We start from the raw sequence: 22,954 nt of genomic DNA on the forward strand, positions 1-22,954 counted from the left end.
GAACTCTCTTTGTAGGCCAGGTGGCTTCAAACTCAGATCCGCCTGCCTCTGCCTCCCAAGTGTTGGGATTAAAGGCGTGCACCCCCCACCCCCAACCACCATCATCACCTCCCCACCTGGCTTTATTTTACTTTTTGAAATAGGATCTCATTTCCTAGTAGTCTGACTGCTTCCACCAGTTCTGGGAGAAAAGGTATGCAACACCACACCCAGGCTTGATTTTTTCTTTTAATTTAAAACATAAAGTAATTATGTAGACCAGGCTAGCCTCAACTCAAGGCCCTCAGCTTTCTTAGTGCTGGAATTACAGGTATGTCTCCACACTCAGCCTCAAATTTGCAATTTCATGGTCACACACTCCTTCACACTGCAACTGACCATCGGGTCTTCTGGAACTAGCCCCCAATGAGCAAAAATGGTAGCCAGTAAAAATATATTGCCATGCATGTGGGTGTTCCATTAAATAGCTACAACAAAAGTCATTGGAGTAAACATAATTTCTGAATTATTCTTTCTTCCCTGTGGAGCTAGCGATGGAGGTCGGATTTGTGTACAGACTAGTGCTCTATTACTCAGCTACACACCTGACCAAATTATTCCTTATTCAAGAGAAACATGAACCCAGACCAGTCTCCTAAATTTTTTTTTCATCAGATGAAATCTGACTTAGACCCAGTCAATGCATTCCTGCGTTGAAATGTTTAGTCACACTTAGTTCTTTTAGATAAGATCAGGAAGAAAGAATCAGGCCACTGGCCTTCTAAAATCTGCACTTTCTGGTACAGAAACAGTATGCTCCTTGTGCTACCTGTAAGGAAAGAGTAGCCTTTGTTTCCTAAGTGGCCCACATACTCGGGGAGAAAGATGCTCGAGTTGTGTAACTGGCATCCTCAACTTCTCATCATCACCCAAACAGTGGCTGAATGGGGAGGAGAAAAAAAATTCTGTTCTCCTATCGAGGAGCTACAGAGAACTAGCCTGCTCCCTTCTTCTGCTTAGCAGCTCGTAACCATGTAAATTATTTGATAGATGGGATTAAATGATTAGATGGTAAGTAAAACTGTCAATCTTTTTCGTTTCTTTGAGACAGGATCTGTAGCTGAGGATAGCTCTGAACTTCAGATCCTTCTACTTCCCACCTTCCTATGGGCGTCTGTGTTACTTATTTAAACTACTTAGCTCTTTAAAAACATTTCTGGCCCATAAAAGAGAAGACATAGGTCAGGTGACAGGTCAGATGACCCTCCCGTTCCAGTACTCCCAGCACTCAGGAGGCTGAGGCAGGATGATCTCCAGTTCAAAGTAAGCCTGGGCCACCTAACGCACCAAAAAACTGTCTCCTCACTGCAACCATTGCCACTAAAGTCCCAAATGTGAAAAAGACTAACTTCATGCTATTCCTGACTCTGACCAGATTCCTTCTCCTTGAACCAAGAACACTTCGGGGCTAAGGGATTTACTAAGCAGAACTATGTTCCAACTGCCAGCCACCAAACTGACTCTTCTTCAACTGGGGAGATCACTTTTGTGTAGTGCATCCTGGAAAGCCTAAGGCAGACCAGAGAAGCTTTTCACCCAGGATGGTTGGCCAGGTAGCCTCAGGCCAGTCCCTCAACTCACTCATGTGCCTCAGTTCCCCACCTACAAGTTTTAAATGCTCCCCACTTGGGAGGGTGATTGTGAGGAAAGGAAGGCGTTCCCGGCAGCCTCTGTACAAAGTAAGCCATGGCTGTTGTTAATAATTGATGTGATTACTCTATGAGAAACAGTGACTGCCCTGGAGGGACTAGAGCCCATAAGATCTTGCCATTCTTAATTTCTTGTTTTTCAACACATTTTTTCTTTCATGTACATATGAAAATTTGTAATACAACCAATGTTAACTTTTTTATCTTAAATCAAGAATGAAAAACAATAGCTGGGCATGGTGGTGCATGCCTCTAATCACAGCACTCAGGAGCAGAAGCAGGTGGATCTTTGAGTTCAAGTCCAGCCTGGTCTACAGAGCAAGTTCCAGGACAGCCAGGGCTGCACAGAGAAACCCTGTCTCAGAAAACCATGCATAGCGGCATGTATGCACAGCACTGCCCTCCACCCCACTCCATCTGCCAATGTTAAAATAATATTTTTTAAAAATACAGTAAAGGGAGCTGGAGAGAGAGCTCAGTGGCTAAGAGCACTGTCTGTTCTTCCAGAGGACACAGCTTCAATTCCTGGCACCCACACAGTAGCTTACAACCACCTCCAATGCCTTCTTCTGGCCTCTGAGGGCCCCAGGGAGGCATGGGGACACAGACATATGCAGATGTAACAATCACATACATTAAATACACTTAAAACACAGTAAGATCAGTGGAGCATCGTGGTACACACCTTTAACCCCAGCAGAACACATGCAGGGGCAGGCAGACCTCTGTGAGGCCAGTCTTATCTACCCACCTTAAAAAACACAGGGCAGGAAAAGGAAAAACACAAACAAAAACAAAAAACCCACAACACAGGGTAGGCGGACATGATGATACACGCCTTTAATCCTAGCACTCAGGAGACAGAGGTAGGTGGATCTCTCTGAGTTTGAGGCCAGCCTGGTCTACAGAGTGAGTTCCAATACAGCCAGGCTTGTTATATAAAGAAACCTGTCTCAAAACAAACAAACAAACAAACCCACAGGGTTAGTGAGACAACTCAATGGTTAAGCAAATTTGCAGCTCTTGTCAATGACCCAGGTTAAGTTCCCAGCATGTTGGGTCACAACCCATCTAAAACTCCAATTCCTGATCCAGTGCCCTTTTGACCTCTTTAGGGATCACCTATGTATGTGGTGCACAGCCACATATGCAGGCAAAACACTCTACATAAAATGCATATATCCTTAACACACACACACACACACACACACACACACACACACACACACACACACACACCCCTCAGGAATAAGGCCCCCCCAAATTCTACAGCAAAGATAGCTCAAATAGCACTTCAGTGAGTTCTTCCTTCTACTCTTTCCCATGTATGTTTTAAATAGATTCACCCTGGGTATACTTTTACATCCTGCCTCTCCATCCCAACACTTAATTTTGTGTGTACTTTGCCATGTCAAGTATTCTTCAAAAACATACTTTTCAAATAACTTCAGACTTTTCCTTAAGTAATAATTTCCCTAAAGTTAACGCATTTAATTTTCTTGTTTCAAATTTATAAATGTTCCTATATACAATATGTTCATACAGGATCTTGATTTGCATATCTGCATCTTAGCCCATACTGATACATCAAATAGTCCAGTGGAGGTGCATGCTTGCAACCCCAGAATTTAGAAGGCTGAGGTGAGGTATATCTGGGTGGGAAACAAGCGAGAGCTACATAAATCAAACAGGGGTGTGTGTGTGTGTGTGTGTGTGTGTGTGTAAAACTTTTAAAATAGTGTGTACGTGGCTGAGCATGGTGACCAATACCTTTAAATTCCAGTGTTCAGGACGCCAAGACAGAAGGGTTTCCGTGAGCTCAAAGCTACCAAAGTCTACAAAATATGTTTCATGCCAGCCAGGGCTACGGACGGACGGACGCTCGGTCACTCAGATTTCCAGGGCAGCCAGAGCTACATATCTTAACCCTGATTTAAAAAAAAAGAAAAGGCACCGGGCAGTGGTGGCGCATGCCTTTAATCCCAGCACTCGGGAGGCAGAGGCAGGAAGATCTCTGTGAGTTCGAGGCCAGCCTGGTCTACAAGAGCTAGTTCCAGGACAGCCTCCAAAGCAATACAGAGAAACCCTGTCTCGAAAAACCAAAAAAAAAAAAAAAAAAAAAAGAAAAACCAAAAATAAAAATAAATAAAAAGGCACAGAGCATAGAGACAAATGCCTTTAATCCTAGGACCAGGGTGGCAAGAGACAGGCAAATCTCTGAGTTCAAGGCTAGCCTGGTCTACATAGTAAGTGAGACCCTGCCTTTAAATATAATAATAAAAAAAAAGGTTAAAGTGCTTTCCTGACAACAATTGAGTACTAGTCCCATCATACACTCAACCTGGCTCCCAGGAAACAGAGACCAAAATAATATGAGAATACCAATCAAGCAGGAAAGACCCACCGTGTAAAAACTATGCTTTCATCCTTGCAGAAATACAATTAAATCACTATTTTCCCATGACATATTCAATCTTGATCAGACAGAAAAAGTGAGAAGTAACTAAGATGCCCATATTTCTGTCTTTTTTGGTTTTTGGAGACGGGGTTTCTCTGTGCAGCCCTGTCTTGGAACTTGCTCTGTAGACCAGGATGGTCTCAAACTCAGAGATCCACCTGCCTCTGCCTCCTGAGTGTTGGGATTAAAGGTGTGCTCTATCATCATCCAGAAATGTGTTTGTATATTACACACACAGCCAGAATGGAAGTGTCTTATCTACAGACTCGAATTAAGAAATACAAAGAAAAGGGACTAGTCATATGGCTCAGAGGGTAAAGGTACTTGCCACTAAACCGGATGACTTGAGTTTGATGCCCTATGTCCCACATGTTGGACCAGTCTCTGATCTACATACTTGTGCTTTGAGGGAGAGAGAGAGAGAGAGAGAGAGAGAGAGAGAGAGAGAGAGAGAGAGAGAGAGAGAGAGAGAGAGTATATTGATTGTATGGCACAAGCCTACTGTAATCCCAGCACCTGGGAGGTGGAGATAAGAGATTGCCATCAGTTTCAGTCTAGTCTGAGATACAACGTGAGATCCTATCTCAAACCCACTATCGAAAAAAAGTCAATAATAAATTAACTTGCAAAGATCTGTGCACAAGACAGTAAGTATTCTTTGTCAACACATCACAAGTCCAAAAGCTACCACTGCCACTTTTCAGTCTTTGTGGCTTAATTCTGGGCACATGCCAATGGCTGGGGCCCACTCCTGTATCAGTCAGAAACCTGCCTCCCTTTTTGACAAAAGTTTAAGCTGAATTCAATTGACCAATCAGGGGGAGACATTTTTTAGAGTCCAGCAACATTAAAAACAGACATCAGGGTTTCAAGCCAGTGAAAAGGTGGTCACCAACATCAGAGCCCCCAGCTTACTCTGCTATCTTAACAAGCATTTCTGAGAGTAGAGGAACTAGTTACTCTCCAGCATCAGGACCCACACCCATCCCAGGTGGTCCTCTTGCTGTGAATCATTCTGCCGAAGACATGGATTTCAAAACTCCAATAACCTTGTTTTAATGCAGCACTGACTTTCATTTGTACACAATCAAATTGTTATTGAACAAAGAGCCCTTTTTAATTACCTGTGGCAATTAACAGTGATCATTTTCTTTTGTCTCATGCCTAACACAGGCTGCAAGAGATAAATCCATGATTTTGACCTTTCATTTAAAGGCAGATCGGAAAAGGTTCAGTGCTACTGCACATGTATTTTTTTCTTAATTTTCATTTTATGTATATGGGAGTTTTGCCTGCATGCATGTTTGTGCACCATGTGAGTCTGGTGCCCATGGAGGCCAGAAGAGGGCGTTGGGCTCCTGGAGCTTGAGTTACAGATGCTTATGTGCCACCATGTGGGTGCTATTAATAAACCCAGGTCCTCCGAGAGACTGTATTCTTAAATCTTCTGTACTTGAGAAGACTATACATTAGCTGCAGCTGCCTAATATACTCTCACCCAACATTGTTTTTCAATTGCAACTCAAAAGTTGCTAAATAATTATAGTGAGCTGGGCTACCAAAATGGCCCAGTGGATGAACGTACCGGCCACCAAATATGACAACCTGAGTTTGACTGAGTTTGATCCCTAGTACCCACATGGTGGAGAGAACTGACTCTTGTAAGTTGTCCTCTAACCTCCGTATTCATACCAAGGCACATTCACACCCAAGCACACACACAAATGAACAAATGTGATAATTATAGTCAGCGGTGAAACAAACAAAAAATAAGGAGCAGAGTTTTTCTATCCACACATCTGCATTTCCATGTCCTGCCAGACCAGAAGACTACCCACCTAGTTTTTATTTTTAATTGTAAACTGACAAATTATGGCAGTATTCTATCTATACATTTCTAGTTGCCTAAAGAATATTTTCAAAAGAAAATCTTGGCTCTAAGACAGTGGTGGAGCACATGCCCAACAGCAGGACTTTCTGAGTTCCTCCCCAGAACCAAAAGAACTCACTTTTTGTCTCCTAATACAGAGTTAAAAGAAAATACAGAGTTAAGCAAGAGGTGGTGATGCTCGCCTTTAATCCTAGCACTCAGGAGGCAGAGACAGGCAGAATTCTAGACCAGCCTGGTCTACAAAGTGAGTTTCAGTCAGCCAGGGCTACACAGAAAAACCCTGTCTCCAAAAATCAAAAAGAAAGGGAAAAAAGAAAAGAGAGGAAAGGGAGAGGGAGGGAAGGAGGGAGGGAGGGAGGGAGGGAGGGAGGGAGGGAGGGAGGGAGGGAGGGAGGGAGGGAGGGAGAGGAAATACAGAATAAAGCAGTGAATACTTGACCAAACATTTGCAGCTTCTTTCTGTTAGACTTAGTTTTACCTAATTGTGTGATACCTGGATTTGAGTCTGGAACAGAAATAAAATGCTCAAGCTTCCCAATGTTTTCTAGCTGGCTAGACAATAACGCAGAGTAAGAGCACTGATACAATCCCTTCTTTCTACAAGGAAACATAATCTGCCCAAATCATATAGCTGGTAAGTCAAAGGGTCAGGACGGAGAGTTTTCTCAACATTTTTTCTAGTTGGTTTGATTTTTTGGGTGTTTTGGAGACGGGATCTCACATAGCCCAGGCTCGCCTTGAACTACCTCTCAAGCGCTGGGATTATAAAGTATGCCACTGTGCTTGGCTTTGTCAACATGTTTTTACAGCATGGGAAGCTTTCTCTCAATGGTTCAATTTCAATCACCAACTCACTACAATGACCAGGAGGAGGACATATTCAAGTCAGGAGAGGGCCTGAGAACAAAGATTAATGAAGACACTACAACAGGTGCACAAACCACTCCTGCTGCGAGTCCATAACACAGCAGCACTCCTTTCATAAGGGAAAGTGAGGGATATAGGCAAGTAGGCTATTTCCAGCAAAAACAAATACTACATTTCTGTAATGATGCTTCATGGCTGAAAGTGCCCAGTTCTCCACTAAGCTCAGTGGTGCTCCTCAAGATCAGAAATGCCCATAAATGAAAATCAGATTGACAGCTGCCCATTTATTTTCAAGAATTCTTTATAGATAAATTCTGATAAAATATTATACCACAAGTTAAACAGAAATAAACTTTTGGGAGGATGAACACCAATGATTTGTTTGCATTTCTTAATACCAGCAATTCAAGTACTGTTCAGACCAATGCTACTTGAGAGTCTAGGTCAACAATGACTCAGCTTGAGAAATTCCCTACCATTTTATAAAAGAGGTGTAAGCTGAGTTACATAGCTAATACAATCTGGACAGCCCATCCCCCACCCCACGTTATAAACTAATTTCCATGTGAATGGCTGAGAAAGTGGCAGTGTTGAAAAAAGGATCCACAAGGGTAAGCCTGTTCAGTCTCCTCCTAGCCCAAGAAAAGCCCCATCTCAATTCTGTTTTAGGACACGACAAGGGCAAGAGAGGGATCCAAGTCCCAGTCCCAGCTCTTCTAACATCATATTCTGCTGAATGGAGTCTAAATCAGGGCTGGACTTCAGACTTCAGACAGTGGTGTCCAGCCCTGTGGAGGAGCAAGCTGTCCCCAGTGCTAATTAATTAGGACATGGCCTAGACAGAAGGCAGGCCCCCTACTCATGTATCCAATGCTCTTCTAATACGGCAGAAACCTACAACATCACCCCAGGCAAACTTTTCATTTCCCCACTTGCAAATGGGGCACTGATTTTCAAACGAGGTTCCACCAAACCCCAAGACCCAAGATGGCATTTCTGCTGATCACCTTCCCTCTACAGGCAAAGAATCTTGGGGTTCATGAAAAGATAGGAAATGTAAATAATTAAATGACTGATCACATGTCACACAGCCTGGATAAGTCACACCAGATGCGGTAGTGCATATCTGCAATTGCAGAATTTCAGATAGGCAAAAGGAAAGCTACCTTCAGCCACATATCCAGATAGAGGGGCCTGCCTGGGCTATGTAAAATCCTATCTCAAAAACAAAAAATCAAAATAAATAAATGAACAAAAGACATTGTTTAGATTGCCAGAAGGTTTGCAAGAGGTCTAACACCTTTCAGGAGACTGCCTCAGACCAAGGATGGAAGTGCAATCTAGACTAGACTGCTCCGGCTGTGACCACAGTCCCATCGCCTGCAAGACTGACCACACACACACACACACACACACACACACACACACACACACACACACACACACACACAGCCATGCGGCTATGGCTCTTCATTAGCTGTATGACCTGCACCCTTTCCAGACGCCCTTTTCCAAAAGTCACCATTTGAGCCAGGTACCTGTACCCATCAGTCTGGTATGAAGAGGAATGATGGCTTCTGACTTGTCATTTGTCCTGAGGCATCACCAGACAAATTAAAACAGGAGGTGATGCTCAAGGAAGAGGAGACTTTGTACTCATGTACAAAGAAAGGTTAGTTTTAAAGAGGGGGAGGGGCTGAGAAAGGCTCACTCTAAAAATCTAGACGGGGTTAATGTTAGGAATATAGCTACGAGCCCTTAAAGACATGCTAGCACAGTAAAAAAAAAAAAAAAAAAAGTCTGCTGCCGTCTCTTGCTTCACACTCCACCCCAATTGGCACATGAGCTGTTCCAGAAGCCAAGGCTACCACCTCCCATTTCTGCAGCACCCAATTCCATCACGAAAGCAAATGTCAACTCCGGGATTGGAGTCCCCACTAGGATGAGAGAAATGTGACGGTCTTTGTTCTTGCTGTCTCTCCCCAGCTTTGAGCACACACGACTTTTTAGGCTGACAGTGTTAGGAGAACTCCGGGACACACTGTAGCGGTGCTGCACACACAGTTTCTCCTATTCTTAATTAGGTGTCACCTACACATGAGGAGTGAAACAGCAACACAACTAAGTGTTTGTACTGACATGGACAATACAAACTCTTAAATAAACTCTGGAGATTAATTGTGACGCGAGGCCAAAGACACACTACTGGAAACAGACCAAAGTGCTACATGGCACCAAAATCCCCAGACTCTGCTTGTCAGAGTTTAAAGTCCTGTAGCTCAGTCAGGGGCAGAACAAGCATAGCAATGTTCATGATGTTCATGATACTGACTTCCAACCATAGTTCCAACCGAGGGGGGAGGGAAAAAAAGTCCCAGACCCAGAAAACCTACAGTTCTAAAACTGAGTACTCTAAAAAAGAGTAACACAGATCTATTGTGCAGCCCCTCCATGTTCTTGTACACAAATGCCCCAACATTGGATGAGTCAATGGTCTAATTCTGTAGATGACAGTGAAGGTTTTTTATTTCAAATGTGTTCACACAGAACTATTTCTAAGCAGGTGCTGAAATAAACAGTCTGATCATAGCTCTGTTAAAAAGGAAAGTCCTTCCAGTAAATGTGCCTTCACAGCTGGATAGCTGTTTTAATATGCAACTGCCCTAGGCCACAGAGAGGAAAAAACAAAAACAAAACCCAAAAAACAAAAAAAAACAGGCTTTTGATTTAGATTTACTTAAGAAATAAGTTCAAGAAGAACGTGGTCAAACAGCTCTTTTGTAAAGACACCTACCTCTGAATACATTTTCTAAACCGCCATCACAAAATCACCGAGGAACTTGAGGGACACAGGTCGAAAGGCCCAGCTAGCTCACAGACATCAATCCCAAATCCACTCACATCAGCCAGCTCTTGGCAGCCCTCTCCAATTCCTCCCAGCCAGGTCCCTCACAGTGTCTGGGGATGTCAACTCAACCACTGGTTCCCTGTTTCAATTCCTCAGGAGCCCAGCAAACCAGCACCGATCTACCCAGAGGTATGGGCTTCTGTGACTGGGAGTGCCAGCAGTACCAGAGGGCAGAAAGGGTGGCTGTTTCTCTCAACAACAACCACAAAGAGCTTTCCATACACAGGCCCTCACCATTTTGAAGACTGGGAAGCTGGAGCCTTTGGGGGTAAAGGTGACAAAGGGAGAAACCCACTGGGTGTAGCCCCACCCTCAAGGTCACAGCATCAACCAAAGGCCAGGAGGGAAGGCCAGAGCAGTAAACACCAAGTGTGGTCACAATACCCCCTGGGACCTGCAGAACTTGAGAACTGGCATTTCCCTGGCCTGGAGTAACATAACAATATGATTTTTCAGCTAGGAACAAAAAAAAAAAAAAAAAAAAAAGGACAAAGAAGCATACTCCTGAACACTCCCCAGAGGTGCTGGTGTGGAGAAGAGGGCAGACAGTGTAGACAGTGTCTTCAACTGCCCAAAGAAAGCAAGGAGTGAAGTGAGAAGAATAAAGAGCCATGAGCGACTGTTGTCCCCTTTTCCAAGGACACAAAGCTGTGAGGCCCAGAGAGGGAGCAGAGAGAGCTCAGAAGGGGAAATGGGGCAACGGTCTACCCACCATCACTAACCATGGTACAAATCAGAGAAATGGGGAGATGCTCCCAAACTGCAGAGAACTGCAACCCTAGCCGCCCTACCCCTACCTCTGCAGCAGATCTCAGAACTTTGGGGACAAAATCCAAAACACTCAGGGCTCCACAGAGAATCTGCAATTCTCTGGGCCAGGGCCTGGAGAAGCTGGCCCCAGCCTATCTTGGCAAATGCTGGGACATGCATTAACAGGTAAAGACAGACCTAAAGGGGGATATCCTCAATGGGGAGCCTGTTGGCAATGGGTAAGGAGCCCCAAGAAGCAGGTGTGGTACTGGAAAGGGAGTCTGACAGGGTAGGAGGAAAAGGAAAAAAGCCTAGAGGGAGGAAAGCAAGAAGCCACCGAGGACAGGAACAGAGAGGGCATCAAGAGAAAATGAGCATCTACTCAAGAACTTGGAGGCTCCAAGAAAAGGGAAACAGAAATAACAAGAAAGGAATGGTTAGAACTAAGGAGACGAGGGCTTAGGAGGAGGTTAAGCGGCAGAGCAAAACAGGGACAGAGAATGAAGAGGAAGAAAAGCCGGGGAAGGCAGAATGGGGGGGGCAGGCTTGGAATTGACAAGGACCAAAGGTGGGAACAAGGAGATCAGTGGCAGAGAGGATCACTCTGACAGGGACAGCCACAGTAAAGTTAATGATGGGTTGAAAATATACAGATTCGTGGACAGCTCCAAAAGGGAGCTGTGGGGAGGGGGCACCCACCAAAGAGAATCAGGGGGAAAGCCAGTGGGAAAAAAGCAAGCCTAAGAAAACCAGAGTGGCTGAAGAGCGAAGGGTCAGAGGCATCTGGGGCACACAGGCACACCAGTAGCAACAAGACACAGACACGGGGATCGAGTCCTAAGTGGAGAGTAACTTTCTGGAGACAGGCTAAGGGGTAGGGGGGCAAATGAATGGAGGAGAGCTCAGGAGCTCTGAAATAAAGGTGAGAAAGAGGAGGGACTCAAAGAAAATACAGGGGCAGAGACAGGGCACCACTAAGACGGAGTTAGGGTTAGGGCAGAGGTCTGCTGCAGGGAATGGCAGAAAGGAAACACCCCGAGGGACAGAAAGAGGGGGGGACGGAAAGCCAGGCACTGCAGGGGAGTGCATGCAAGATCAGAGCTCCGGCAAGGGGCAGAGTCGGCTGGCAGAAGGGTCTGGAAAGACAGATAGGATCTGCATGCCAAACGGGGTGAGCACACAGTATGTGAATCCGAAAACGGTTGGAGTAGAAGCCTAGGGGCATCCCAGGGAGGTGCAGCAGGTTCCGCGTTACGGCCGGGGCAGATATGTGGGGCAGTTGGGCCCAAGTGAGGGGAGAAATTGCGTCCAAAGCAGAGAACGGGAGGGCAACAGTGCCTCCACCAAGAGAGGTCTACCATGGATCTCCACGGAGGTGGAACCGCAGGTCCTAAAGGGACAGCTCCTGCGGATGCAAGAGGTGCCGAGTCAAGAATAATAACAGCAGACAGGCCAGAGGAGGAAGACGGTGACCTCACCCCAAAAGTGATGCTAACAGAAAACAGATAAGGTAGGAGGGCCACGGATGTCCAAAGTGGGCACCAGAAGGGATACAGAGGGGTCAGTGCGGAGGAAGGTCGTCCCGGGAGCACAACCGACTCCAGGAGGCAGCAGCGAAGGGTATGACTGGGGGGGGGGGTGGAGGGAGGGGAGGAGGAAGTGGGAAAAGGAGGAGGCTCGGAATTGGGAGTCGGATATCTCGAGTGGAGGCTGAGAGACACCGAGAATACCCCCATCGGGTCGTGATGGGGCGTGTGGAGGCAGACGCCCGGGATTGCAGGGCTGCGGACAGCGGCGAACAGCAAGGGCAAGGCGAGCCGCGCGGGCCGGGCCCGGGCATGCAGCGGCTGGGACGCGGGGACCGCGGGGCGCTGGGGGGAAGGGGGGCGCTCCCTCCCCTCCCCCCTCCGGCTCCTCCATTGTTCGCGGGCTCCGGGCCCCGCGGTCCCCGCCTTTCCCCCCCCACCCTTGGATCCCGCAGCGGGGCGGCGCCCGGCGCCTCGCCCCGTCTCCACATTCCCCTCCGCCAGCTCCGCGGAGCCACTTACCAGCCTCGGGGGGCGCCCTCAGCGCGGCCCCGGCCTCCGCGATCCCGGCCGCAGCGACGGCGGGCCCGGCGCCATGTTCCCCTGGCGACTCGTTCCTGAGGCGGCTGGAGCGGTGGCGGCGGCTCCGGCGGCGGCGGGGGGCCGGGCGGACCCTCCCTCGCGGGCTCCCTCCTCCGCCTCCTCCACCTCCTCCTCCTCCCGCCGCGCCGCGGCTCTCCCTCGGGGCGGGGGGCGGGGAGGGGAAGGGGGAGGGGCGGGAACTAGGGGGAGGGCGGACCTGCCTCGCTCGCTCGCTCGCTCCCTCCCTCCCGCGCAATGGCGGCGGCGGCGGCGGCGGCGGCGGCGCCTCCTCCTTCCTGCGGCCGCCGCGGCCGTGCGCGCGCGCGCGCCCCCCCCCCCGCCTCGAGACCCTCTCGCTAGTGCGCGTGCGTGTCTGAGGTGCCCGTGGCGTTGGAGGGGGCGGTGGGGAGGGGGCGGACGGTGGATAACGGCCCGTCAGGGACACGCGCGCCGCCGCGGCCAGCAGCCCCGGAGGACAAGCAGGCAGAGGGCACGAAGGGCGCCGAGCGGGCGGGCGGGCGGGCGAGCGTGCGCGCCCGAGGAGGAGGAGGCGAGCGCCCGCTCGCCCGGCAGCTTGCGGCCGCGAGACTCGCAGCGGCAGCGCGAGGGCGCCCGCGAACCGAGCCGGCTCAGGAGGGCGCGCGGGGCGGGGGTGGGCTCGGCGCGCGTGCGCAGAGACCCGAGGGAGGGAGGGAAGGAGGGAGGGCGCGCGCGGCGGCGGCGGTGGCGTCGTCGTCGCGGCGCGCTCCGTGCCTCCGCCTCCCCCCGCCGCCCCTCCCGACACGGACCCACAGCACCCCGCGCCGGCTTCGGGAGAAAGCCAGCTCTGGGGGGGCTCGGGGTGGGGGGGCACGGCCCGGCTCCCGAGGGCGGGGACCTAGGGCTCCATCCCGCTCGCGCGGGACCTCAGCGGCCAATGGGAGGCAGGGGGCGGTGGGTTCGCCTAGTCCAGCCGCAGCCTCGGTATAACGGAGGGAGTGGGGGGGAGGCGTGGAGAGAGGGGATGGACGTAACGTGGGGCGGCGGCGAGGCGGGGCTGCGGAGGAGGGAGCGTACCCGGCGAGGGAGCCGATTGGGCGGGGCAGCAGGGGGCGTGGTCCTCCGCAGCCCAATCCGAGCCTCGCAGTTGGCCGGCCCGGAAGAGTGGGCGGGGACAGAGGGCACGTGCTCTTTCCCGGGCGCTGAAGAAAAACCTGTGGGCCTGGCGCGTTGATACAGGGTTGCTGGTGATTTCACCCAGCTCTTGGTCCCGGGCAGAGAGAGGACAGGCCCTGCATTGCAGCGTCGGGCAGATGACAGCAAGCCACGTGTCACTTGGGGGTGCTTTCGGGGGGGGGTAATGCTGACGGGAGAGGGCTCCCCTCCAACCCCTATTCCTCTGGGAGTCCTCCGGAAGGAGGGTATTGTGAAAGACAGGCTTTCCCGGCGCCTGGACTGTGTGCGGGGGTGCATGAAGGAAGTACGTGTTTTCCCATCCAACATTGCACTTCTTCATCTGTAAAGTGGGACAATAGTGCCCAACTCAGAGGCTCGCTGGGAGAATCGAATAAGGTGTCATAGTCCCTGTGGCCATGATTCCCAGGGGGCGCCCTCAGACCCTAGCACCCTGTAAAATGTGGGGGATCTCTGTAATAGTCGATGAGTTACTCTCAGCACGGGATTAACCACAACAATAATAAAGCCGCTATGAATATGTTATGTTGTAATGTGAGCAGTATGAATGTGATCTCTTTGGGGTCAAGACAGGCATTTGTATCTCCCTCTTGCATGGATAACGCAAACGTCAGAAAGCAACATGAGAGTTCGGGGAGCAGTACGGTGTTTCTAAACGTATAGGGTGGTGGCGTAGGGGAATAGCTTCCACATATTAAGTAAGCTTTGCTAAATAAGATTACATGCGCTCACATTTTAAAATTTGAGTAATGAAGCCTCTCATTGAAGTCTGTTAAGACGGCGGGTCCCGGTGGTGTGGCTGGGGAGATCAGCAGTTAGGAGTGGGTTCTTTGCTTGCAGCTGGACTCGAGTTCAGTTCCCAGCACCCACGCCAGGCATTTCACTACCACAGGTAGCTCCAGGTCCAGATGAACCCGAAGGCTATATTCTCCCTGGCCTCACAAAGGATGAATACATTTAATTCTTTTCTCACTAGGTATCCCAGGCTCCCCTGGAGTTTACTATGTAGCTCAGACTGGAGTTGAGTGTGTGGCCTCCCTCTGCCTCTGCCTCCTGAGTGTTGGAAAGAATGATGTTGGCATCACGAAAGAACACACGAACAAAGCAAAAATAACTCAGCAAGACAATTTATCATCATCATTAATTTTTCAAAATCAGTGCTTGCAGGGAGGTGTAAACATGGATCAGAGATTAAGACCATTGGCAGCGCTTCACAACTGCCTGAAACGCCAGTTCCAGGGAAACTGGTGCCCTCTTCTGGCCTCCCAAGGAACTGCAGAGACATACGCAAGCAAAACACCCACGCAATTAAAAATACATTTCTTCAAGGTGTGTGTGTGCGTGTATGTATGTGTGCTTGTGCCAAAACCCAAACCCAGTTTTCAAGCACACATGGCTTTGGTATTTTATTCCTGATGGAGGTGACTTTGTCTTATTCCATTGATGGGAACTCAACTTCTCAATTTGACATTAATTGGCTAATCAACTGGGTAAAGGGAGAGGGGAAATTTCAGGACTAACTTCCTTGGAGAGAAAACAAACAAATCCTATTTCTCACATGAGTTCATGCACTACCACAATACAGTCCAAAAAACTTTTTTTGTTTTGTTTTTTGAGACAGGGTTTCTCTATGTAGCGCCCGGAACTCATCAGTGTAGACCAGGCTGATCTCGAACTCACAGAGATCTGCTTGCCTCTGCCTCTCATGTGCTGGCATTAAAGGTGTGCACCACCACCGCCTGGCCAAAAACTATCTTTATTATAACACCCTTCCAGGGCTGGAGTGGTTAAAAGTACTGGAGGCTCTTCCTGAGTTATATCCCTGGCACTTGTGTGGTGACTCACATCTTTTGTAAGTACAGTTCCAGGGATTCTGATGCCCTTCTTCAAATCTCCACTGGCATGGAGCAAGAGTGTGATTCACAGATACACATGCAGACAAACCACCCACTCACATAAAGAAAGTATCGTTCCAAACCTTCCCAGTCTTGGAAAGTACATGAACTTTCGGTTTTCCTTTTTGGAGTTTGTCACCTTTTCTTCGAGTACCAAGTTAAAGTCAGTTCCTCAGAGTGGCCTAACAGATGTGACCTGGTTTTTTTTGGGGGGGGGTTGGAGATAGAGTTTCTCTGTATTGCTTTGGAGCATGTTCTGGAACTCACTCTGTAGAGCAGGCTGGCCTCGAACTCACGGAGATCTGCCTGCCTCTGCCTCCCAAGTGCTGGGACCAAAGGCGTGCGCCACCACCGCCCGGCCTCATCCTGGGTCTTTAATAGACGTATATACTGGGAAAGCATGCAGCTCAGCTGCTAGAGTGCCTGCCTAGCACGTCCCGGGTTCAGTCATCAAAGTCGTATAACTCCAGTGTACCAGCACACACCTATAATCACAGCCCTTTGAAGGCACAGGCAGAAGGATCAAGGTCAGCCTTGGCTACACTGTGAGTTCCAGACCAGCACAGGCTACGTGAGACCCTGACTCAACCAAAAATAAAAAACCAAACATAAACGTTAATGAATAATTAATTGATGTTAAACAAAATGGATAGCTGGCATTCAGTCTCCTGGTCGTCAAAAAGCCAAAGTTCTCTGCTCGCTTCCACTTTCACATGTCCCCTCAGGTTGGGTCAGGTGGCCCCTCTAGGATCCTAAAGTCCCTGGGTCATCCCTATCTCTTAATAATTCTTCCCTGTGGCATAAGAGCAGGCCTAATGCTCCCCCCACAATCACCATCAATGTCTCTAACAGGTCTAAGCAAAAGGGAGGGGCTCAGGAAGGGTTTTGTTGTTGTTGGGTGAAGGTACCTTTGGGCAGGGCCTTCCCAGCTCTGTAATTTCTTCCCTGTGCTTAAGAAGGAGAATCGTTTCTAGCTGAGTAAGCCAACGACAGGAAGCAGGCTTCCCTGGGGGCAGCCACCCCCGCGAACCCGGCTCCCCTCCACTCCAGGATAAACAAACATCCGACTAAACAATTAGCTGACAGAGAGGAGAGCGGGCTGCCGGCTTGGATCTCTATCAAGATTTCCCAAGCATGGCCCTGCAGGCCCAAATAGCTGGAGGGCACATCACCAGTGGTGCTAGGGACCATACATACAGGGCTTCAGGTCTGGATGCGTGTCGCAGCGATGGATAGGCAAGGGAGTAAAAAAGAAAAACAAAAATCACAAAAGTTTTAAGACAAATTAGCGATGCTCGGAGATAGTCTCCGTTTCCGAGAATTAAAGACAGGGTAGCGACCAGGGCCGAGCATGATCTAGGAGCCGGTGATCCTACAGCGCCGCCTACCAGCAGAGTAGAGAAAGCCGCATCTTGCTGCAGCTGTGGGAGAATTCAGCAAATGATGAAAAATCTTCCACCATTGGCCAGAAAGGCAGCCAATCACGAGGAAGGAATGAGAAGGGATTTGGGTGGGTGGGGGGTGATGCTGGCTATCGTCGCAGAATCCTGGAGTGCCAGGGACTGGAGGCATCTAGTATACAGTGCACCAGGTATTTGATGAGGTTGCACCATGACCCTATTTCTATAAATTTGTAAAATTAGCCGGGCATGGCATAATACCAGCACTTAAGGAAGAGAGGCCGGAGGATTAGGACAAGTTGAGGATAGATGGATCTGTGAAGTGAGTTAAAGGCTAGCCTGGGCTACTCAAAGGCAGCATGGGAAACAGTGAAACCCTGCCTCAGAAAGCAAGAGCGAGGAGGAGGGGAGATGTGATAACTTTAAGTAATGTAAATTCTAGTAAGGCACAGTTCACACCTTGTTTGTTTTGAGGCTGTTTGCTTTTTGGTGCTAGAGTGGTGGCGGGGAGTTCTCTCCCACTGAGCTACAACTTCAGATTTCTATCCCCTTTTATTTCGAGGCAGGATCTCACCTAGTTGTCCAAGTGACTCAGTCTATAGTCCTTTGAGGCTTGAATTTTCAAATCTTCCTGTTTCAGCCTCTGTAGACGCTGGGCTGTAGCTTGAACTTCTGAAACCTTAAAGCCCACCCCCCAGTGACACGCTTCCTCCAACAAGGCCACACCTCCTAATACTGCCACCTCTTGGGCTTATGGAGGCCATATTCATTCAAACCACCATACTGCTGCATATAAATGGAATGCCCCTGAAAATACTCTCACGGATAGCTCTGTTGTATAACTGTTTCCACAGAGGCTGAATAAAACATTCCATCCTGCAGGGAAGCGCCTTAAGCAGGAAAGTAAATGCCTCAAAATAGCTTCAGGAAGTCCCTGAAACTAACCAGATTCACTAGGCTCCTCCCTCTCATTGTCAACAAGCCAAGCAGGAAAAAAAGACTCTTGAGAGAGACCAGGTGTCCTGAAGAAGCAAAAACCACTTAAGATGCCTGGAAGAGGTTTAGAACAACTGAATCAACCTGTTGAGCTGTATGGCGTGTTCCAGGCTACCAGCTTTAGTAGCTGTCGCCCATGCACGGATGGGCTTTGGTGATACTATTGTTTTTGAGTCACTTGTGCTCCTGTAAGTAACCCCAATAAAACACAGTGGTTCACCAAATTGGACTTAGGTGGCATCTGTACTCAGGTCTCTTGTGGGATCCCTATCTGGGGTAGATAAATATATATGTTGTGTCTCCCCAGGGAAAGTGTGTCCCACAAATTCAGTCTTCCGAGTCTTAGAGTTTGTGACGTCCAGCCTATGTCAAGGTGGAACATTAGTTCTCCTCATGGTCATACTGCCAGATGCTACTTAAGCGTGTAACAGCTGGGCTAGAGAGATGGCTCAGTGGTTAAGAGCACTGGCTGCTCTTCCAGAAGTTCTGAGTTCAATTCCCAGTAACCACACGGTGGCTCTTTTGGCATAAAGTTGTACATTCAGATAGAGTGCTCATATGCATAAAATAAATAATTAAATCTTTAAGAAGAAAGTTGTTCACCAACTTGCGTACTCATGCTATAGCACACATTCACTTGCAGTCACACACAGGCCATACATACACACCCATACAAACTAACAATAATAAATTAACTTAAATTAAAGAGCGTTAACAATTGGCCCTTGCCAGATGTGGAAGTAAAAGCTTGCAATTACAGCACTCAGGAGGCTGAGGCAAGGATCAACAGATTCTTCAGGCCAGGGTTGGAGAGATGTCTCAGCAGTTTTGGAGTACTTTTTTTTTTTTTTTTTGGTTTTTCGAGACAGGGTTTCTCTGTATTGTTTTGGAGGCTGTCCTGGTTGGAGTACTTCTTGCTCTTGGCAGAGAACCTGAGTTCAATTCCCGGCACTCACATGAGGGCTCACAACCATCCTTAACTCCAATTCCAGGGGATACAGTGCCCTCTTCTGGCCAGGCATGCACGTGGTGCGCATATATACACAAAGGCAAAACACTCCGTGCCCTTTAAATCCTTGAAAGAAGAGAGAGAAATCCAGGTCAGCTCATTCTATCCAATAGATGTTATTACAAAAAAAAAAAAAAGGAAGGAAGGAAGAAAGAAAGAGCTGGGCGTTGGTGGTGCACACCTTTAATCCCAGCACTCCACTCGGGAGGCAGAGGCAGGCGGATCTCTGTGAATTCGAGACCAGCCTGGTCTACATAGCGAGTTCCAGGACAGCCAAGGATACGCAGAGAAAACCCATCTTAAGGAAAACAAACCCTCCAAAGCCACAGAGAAACCATGCCTCGAAAAGCAAAAACAAAAAAACAAAAAAACACCAACAATTAAAAAAATAATAATAAGTGAATGAATGAAACGGCTGCTCAAAGTGTGAGTTTTGTACATCTTCCCAAGAAGTTTTGTAGAGTGTGTGTTCCAACTGACTTCTTCGGAATTAAGCAAGTTAAGCGTATGTGCAGGCTGGTGATACCGCGCGCTTGTGGCTGTGAGGGAATAACCTGGGAGTCGGTTCTGGAGGGCGTTCCCAGGGATTGGACCCGAGTCCCCGCGCTTGTGCGCCTAGCACTTTTTTTTTTTTTTTCGAGACAGGGTTTCTCTGCATTGTTTTGGAGGCTGTCCTGGCGCCTAGCACTTTTACTAGATGAGCTGTCTGACTAACCTCATATTGCTTTACAGTTTTAAGAAGAGTGACGTTGGGAAGCTCCACCCAGTCTCGCTCCTCCCATTCCAGACCCCGCCCCTGAGGAACCCTGCAGTCAGCAGCTCCTCCCCTTTAGATGCTCAAGACCATGCCTATAGGCTATTTAAGGTGCGGCACCCCCCTCCCCCATTTACAGGGTAGTCTTCCTCCTGGTTTCTCTTCTAACCCAAGACCACCCAGTCAATAAACCTGGACTATTAATTCGGCCTGATCTGATTTGCTGCATCGGCAGAGAGGCTTAATATCGGGGTACAGAAACCTTTCAAGTATAAAGAAAGAAAGCCGAAGACGGGCTTGAACTCTCTATGTAGCTGAGGATGACCTTGAACTCCTGATTCATTCACCTCTATATCCTAGTGTTGGGATTACAGACATATGCCACCAAATTCAGCTCTAACTAACGTACTGTTACAAAGTCATTTGCACACCTTTAATCCCAGCACTAGGGAGGCAGAGGCAGGCGGATCTCTGTGAGTTCGAGACCAGCCTGGTCTACAAGAGCTAGTTCCAGGACAGCCTCCAAAGCCACAGAGAAACCCTGTCTCGAAAACAAACAAACAAACAACAACAACAACAAAAAAAAGAATTTTAGGGCTGGGGAACCTAATTTACTCGGTAGAATGCTTGCTTGCCTAGCATACCTGAAATCCTGGTGGGCCACACTGGTGATCTTGGGACTTGGGAGGTACAAGCAGGAGGAGGGTCAAAAGTCACGCTTGACTACACATTGAGTTCTGGTCAGTCTGGGGTACATGAAACCCTGTCAAGAAAAGGGGTTGGGGGGAGGAGGGAAGGGAAGGGGGAGTGTTTGGGAGGGCATGAAGAATTTCAGTTGTTCCATTATTTCCCAAACACTTGATATTGGCCGTTTATTCCCTTTATTTTGTGCACCAGGGGCGTACCTGCTGGGGGGGTGGCGGAGAAGAAGAGTTCATCAGACCCCCTGGAATTGCAGTTAACGGACAATTGTGAACAGCCACAGAGGTCCTGGGAATTGAACCCCGAGTTCTCTGGAAGAGGAGTCAGTGTTCTCAACCACTAAGCCATCTCTCCAGTCCTGAGAGTCAACCTTAGCTGGGCGGTGTTAATGGTGGTGTATGCCTTTAATCCAGTAGATGCAGGCCAGTCTACAGAGTAAATTCCAGGACAACCAGAGGGTACTTAGAGAAACACTGTCTCTAAAAGAAAAAAAAAAAGTCAATCTTAAGTGTTTTGTTTCCAGGACAGCCAGAGGGTACTTAGAGAAACACTGTCTCTAAAAGAAAAAAAAAAGTCAATCTTAAGTGTTTTGTTTCCAGGACAGCCAGAGGGTACTTAGAGAAACACTGTCTCTAAAAGAAAAAAAAAAAGTCAATCTTAAGTGTTTTGTTACCTTTTTTTGTTTCTGAGACAAGGTCTCTTGCTGGTCTGGAACTCACCAAGTAGACTAGACTGGCCAGTCTGTGATGGCTAATCTTGGTTGTTAACTTCAATTGAGCAATCGCCTCTATCAGATTTCCCCAAGGCCATATATGCAAGGCATTATCTTGCTTGCTAATTGGTGTAGGAGGGCCCAGTCACTGTGCACCCTCTGGGTAAGCACGGTGGAGGTACGGTAGAGATGGGGGTGGGCAGGAGAACCAGACAGCTAATGGAGTGAGAACCGGAAGCAAGCCAGTGTCTTCGAGGGTCTCTGTTTCCGTTCCTCCATCTAGGTTCCAGCCTTGATTCCTTCTTGGCCTCTATATAACTGTTGACTGTGTCCTGTAAGCTAAATTAAGCCTTTCCTCCCCAATTCGCTTTTAGCCAGTGAGGTCTTTTTTGTTTTGGTTTGTTTTGGTTTGGTTTGGTTTTTAATCAGGGCAACAGAAACCAACTAGAATAGAGATAGTTATCAGAGGATGGGCATTGAGGTAATAGATCTGTCCATGTGGTGTTTATTCCTTAGGATGTTTTGCAGGAGAAAGGGAGAGGATTTGCAAGCCCTGGGCTAGAAAAACCACCAAGTGCTCAGAGTTTGTTGAGCTGTTGTGGGAACTAGGAAGATAAGCATAGGAGCAAAGACCACCTGACCTGTAAGGTTGCAGCGAGTGAGGGTGCGTGCGTGCATGCGTGTGTGGTGTGTGTGTGTGTGTTGAACGTCTCTTTCAGAGCCATTTGTGTGTGATATATTTGAATTAAGAATCTGTGGAATCGGGGCCAGAGAGATGGCCCAGTGGCAAACAAATAAATAAATAAATAAATAAATAAATAAATAAAATATGTGCAATTAGGACCAGGTGGCAGCAGCACACTCCTTAAATCCTAGCAGTCAGAAGTCAGAGGCAAGCAATCTCTGAGTTTGAGCCCAGCCTGGTCTACAGAGTGAGTTCCAGGACAGCCAGGGATACACAGAGAAACCCTGTCAGAAAAACAAAACAAAACAACAACAACAAAAAAACCCTGTTTCAACCCCCTCCCCCCAAGCCCCACCCAAATCTGTGAAATTGAATTCTTCTTTGATTTACTGGCTCAGTTGATGCTAGGGCTGAAGAACCAGCTGTGACTAACAAGGGAGCAGCATCACTTAGAGGGAAATCTCCTGGGAAGCCGTTTCTTGGGGGTCAGCACACAGAGGTTGTGGTCCAGAGGAGCCAGGGCTGCATCTCAAGCAGGAAGCAGAACTTGGTCATATGTAAGAGTGTTTGTTCAGTATTGTACTGGTTTTGACAGCAGGAAAGCTGCAGGATTGATGAGGTCATGGACAGACTTATGTGGAGGATATTGGGTCTACCCCTGAAATGATGGGATCTGCCTGGATGATGGGATCTTTGCCAAGAACAGTTTTATTCCTTTTAAAAATTAAAATTAAAAAGTTGCACAAACCGACTTAGTGGAATGGTGAGGGATACCTTGCTCAGCCTAGACACAGGGGTGTGGGGGGTGGGGAGGTGCCTTGGTCCTACCTTAACGAGATGATGGGACAGAATTAGCAGACTTCCTAGGGGAGGCCTTACCCTCTCCATGGAGTTGATGGGGAGGTGTGGGGGTGGGGAGTGGGGGGACCAGGAGGAGAGGAGGGAGGGGGAGCTGGGA

The 22,954-nt window shown here is 48.3% G+C and overlaps 1 protein-coding gene and 1 long non-coding RNA gene across 2 annotated transcripts in view; one reads left to right on the plus strand and one right to left on the minus strand.

The window, feature by feature from the left end:
• The window catches only part of Arhgap35 (Rho GTPase activating protein 35), a 104,969-nt gene extending 92,179 nt beyond the window's left edge, over positions 1-12,790 (minus strand). Inside the window, exon 1 of the mRNA XM_005086431.4 lies at positions 12,611-12,790. The gene's annotated coding sequence lies outside the window, so the exon portion shown is untranslated. The remainder of the gene's footprint in view (positions 1-12,610) is intronic.
• LOC121135517 lies at positions 11,742-21,064 on the plus strand. Its single transcript, XR_005872617.1, has 3 exons — positions 11,742-12,072; positions 19,876-20,008; positions 20,795-21,064. It is a non-coding gene; the product is annotated as an uncharacterized LOC121135517 (long non-coding RNA).
• The last annotated feature ends 1,890 nt before the right edge of the window (positions 21,065-22,954 follow it).

The sequence above is a fragment of the Mesocricetus auratus genome, unplaced genomic scaffold (genome assembly GCF_017639785.1).
Source record: "Mesocricetus auratus isolate SY011 unplaced genomic scaffold, BCM_Maur_2.0 Super-Scaffold_100038, whole genome shotgun sequence".
NCBI lineage: Eukaryota > Metazoa > Chordata > Mammalia > Rodentia > Cricetidae > Mesocricetus > Mesocricetus auratus.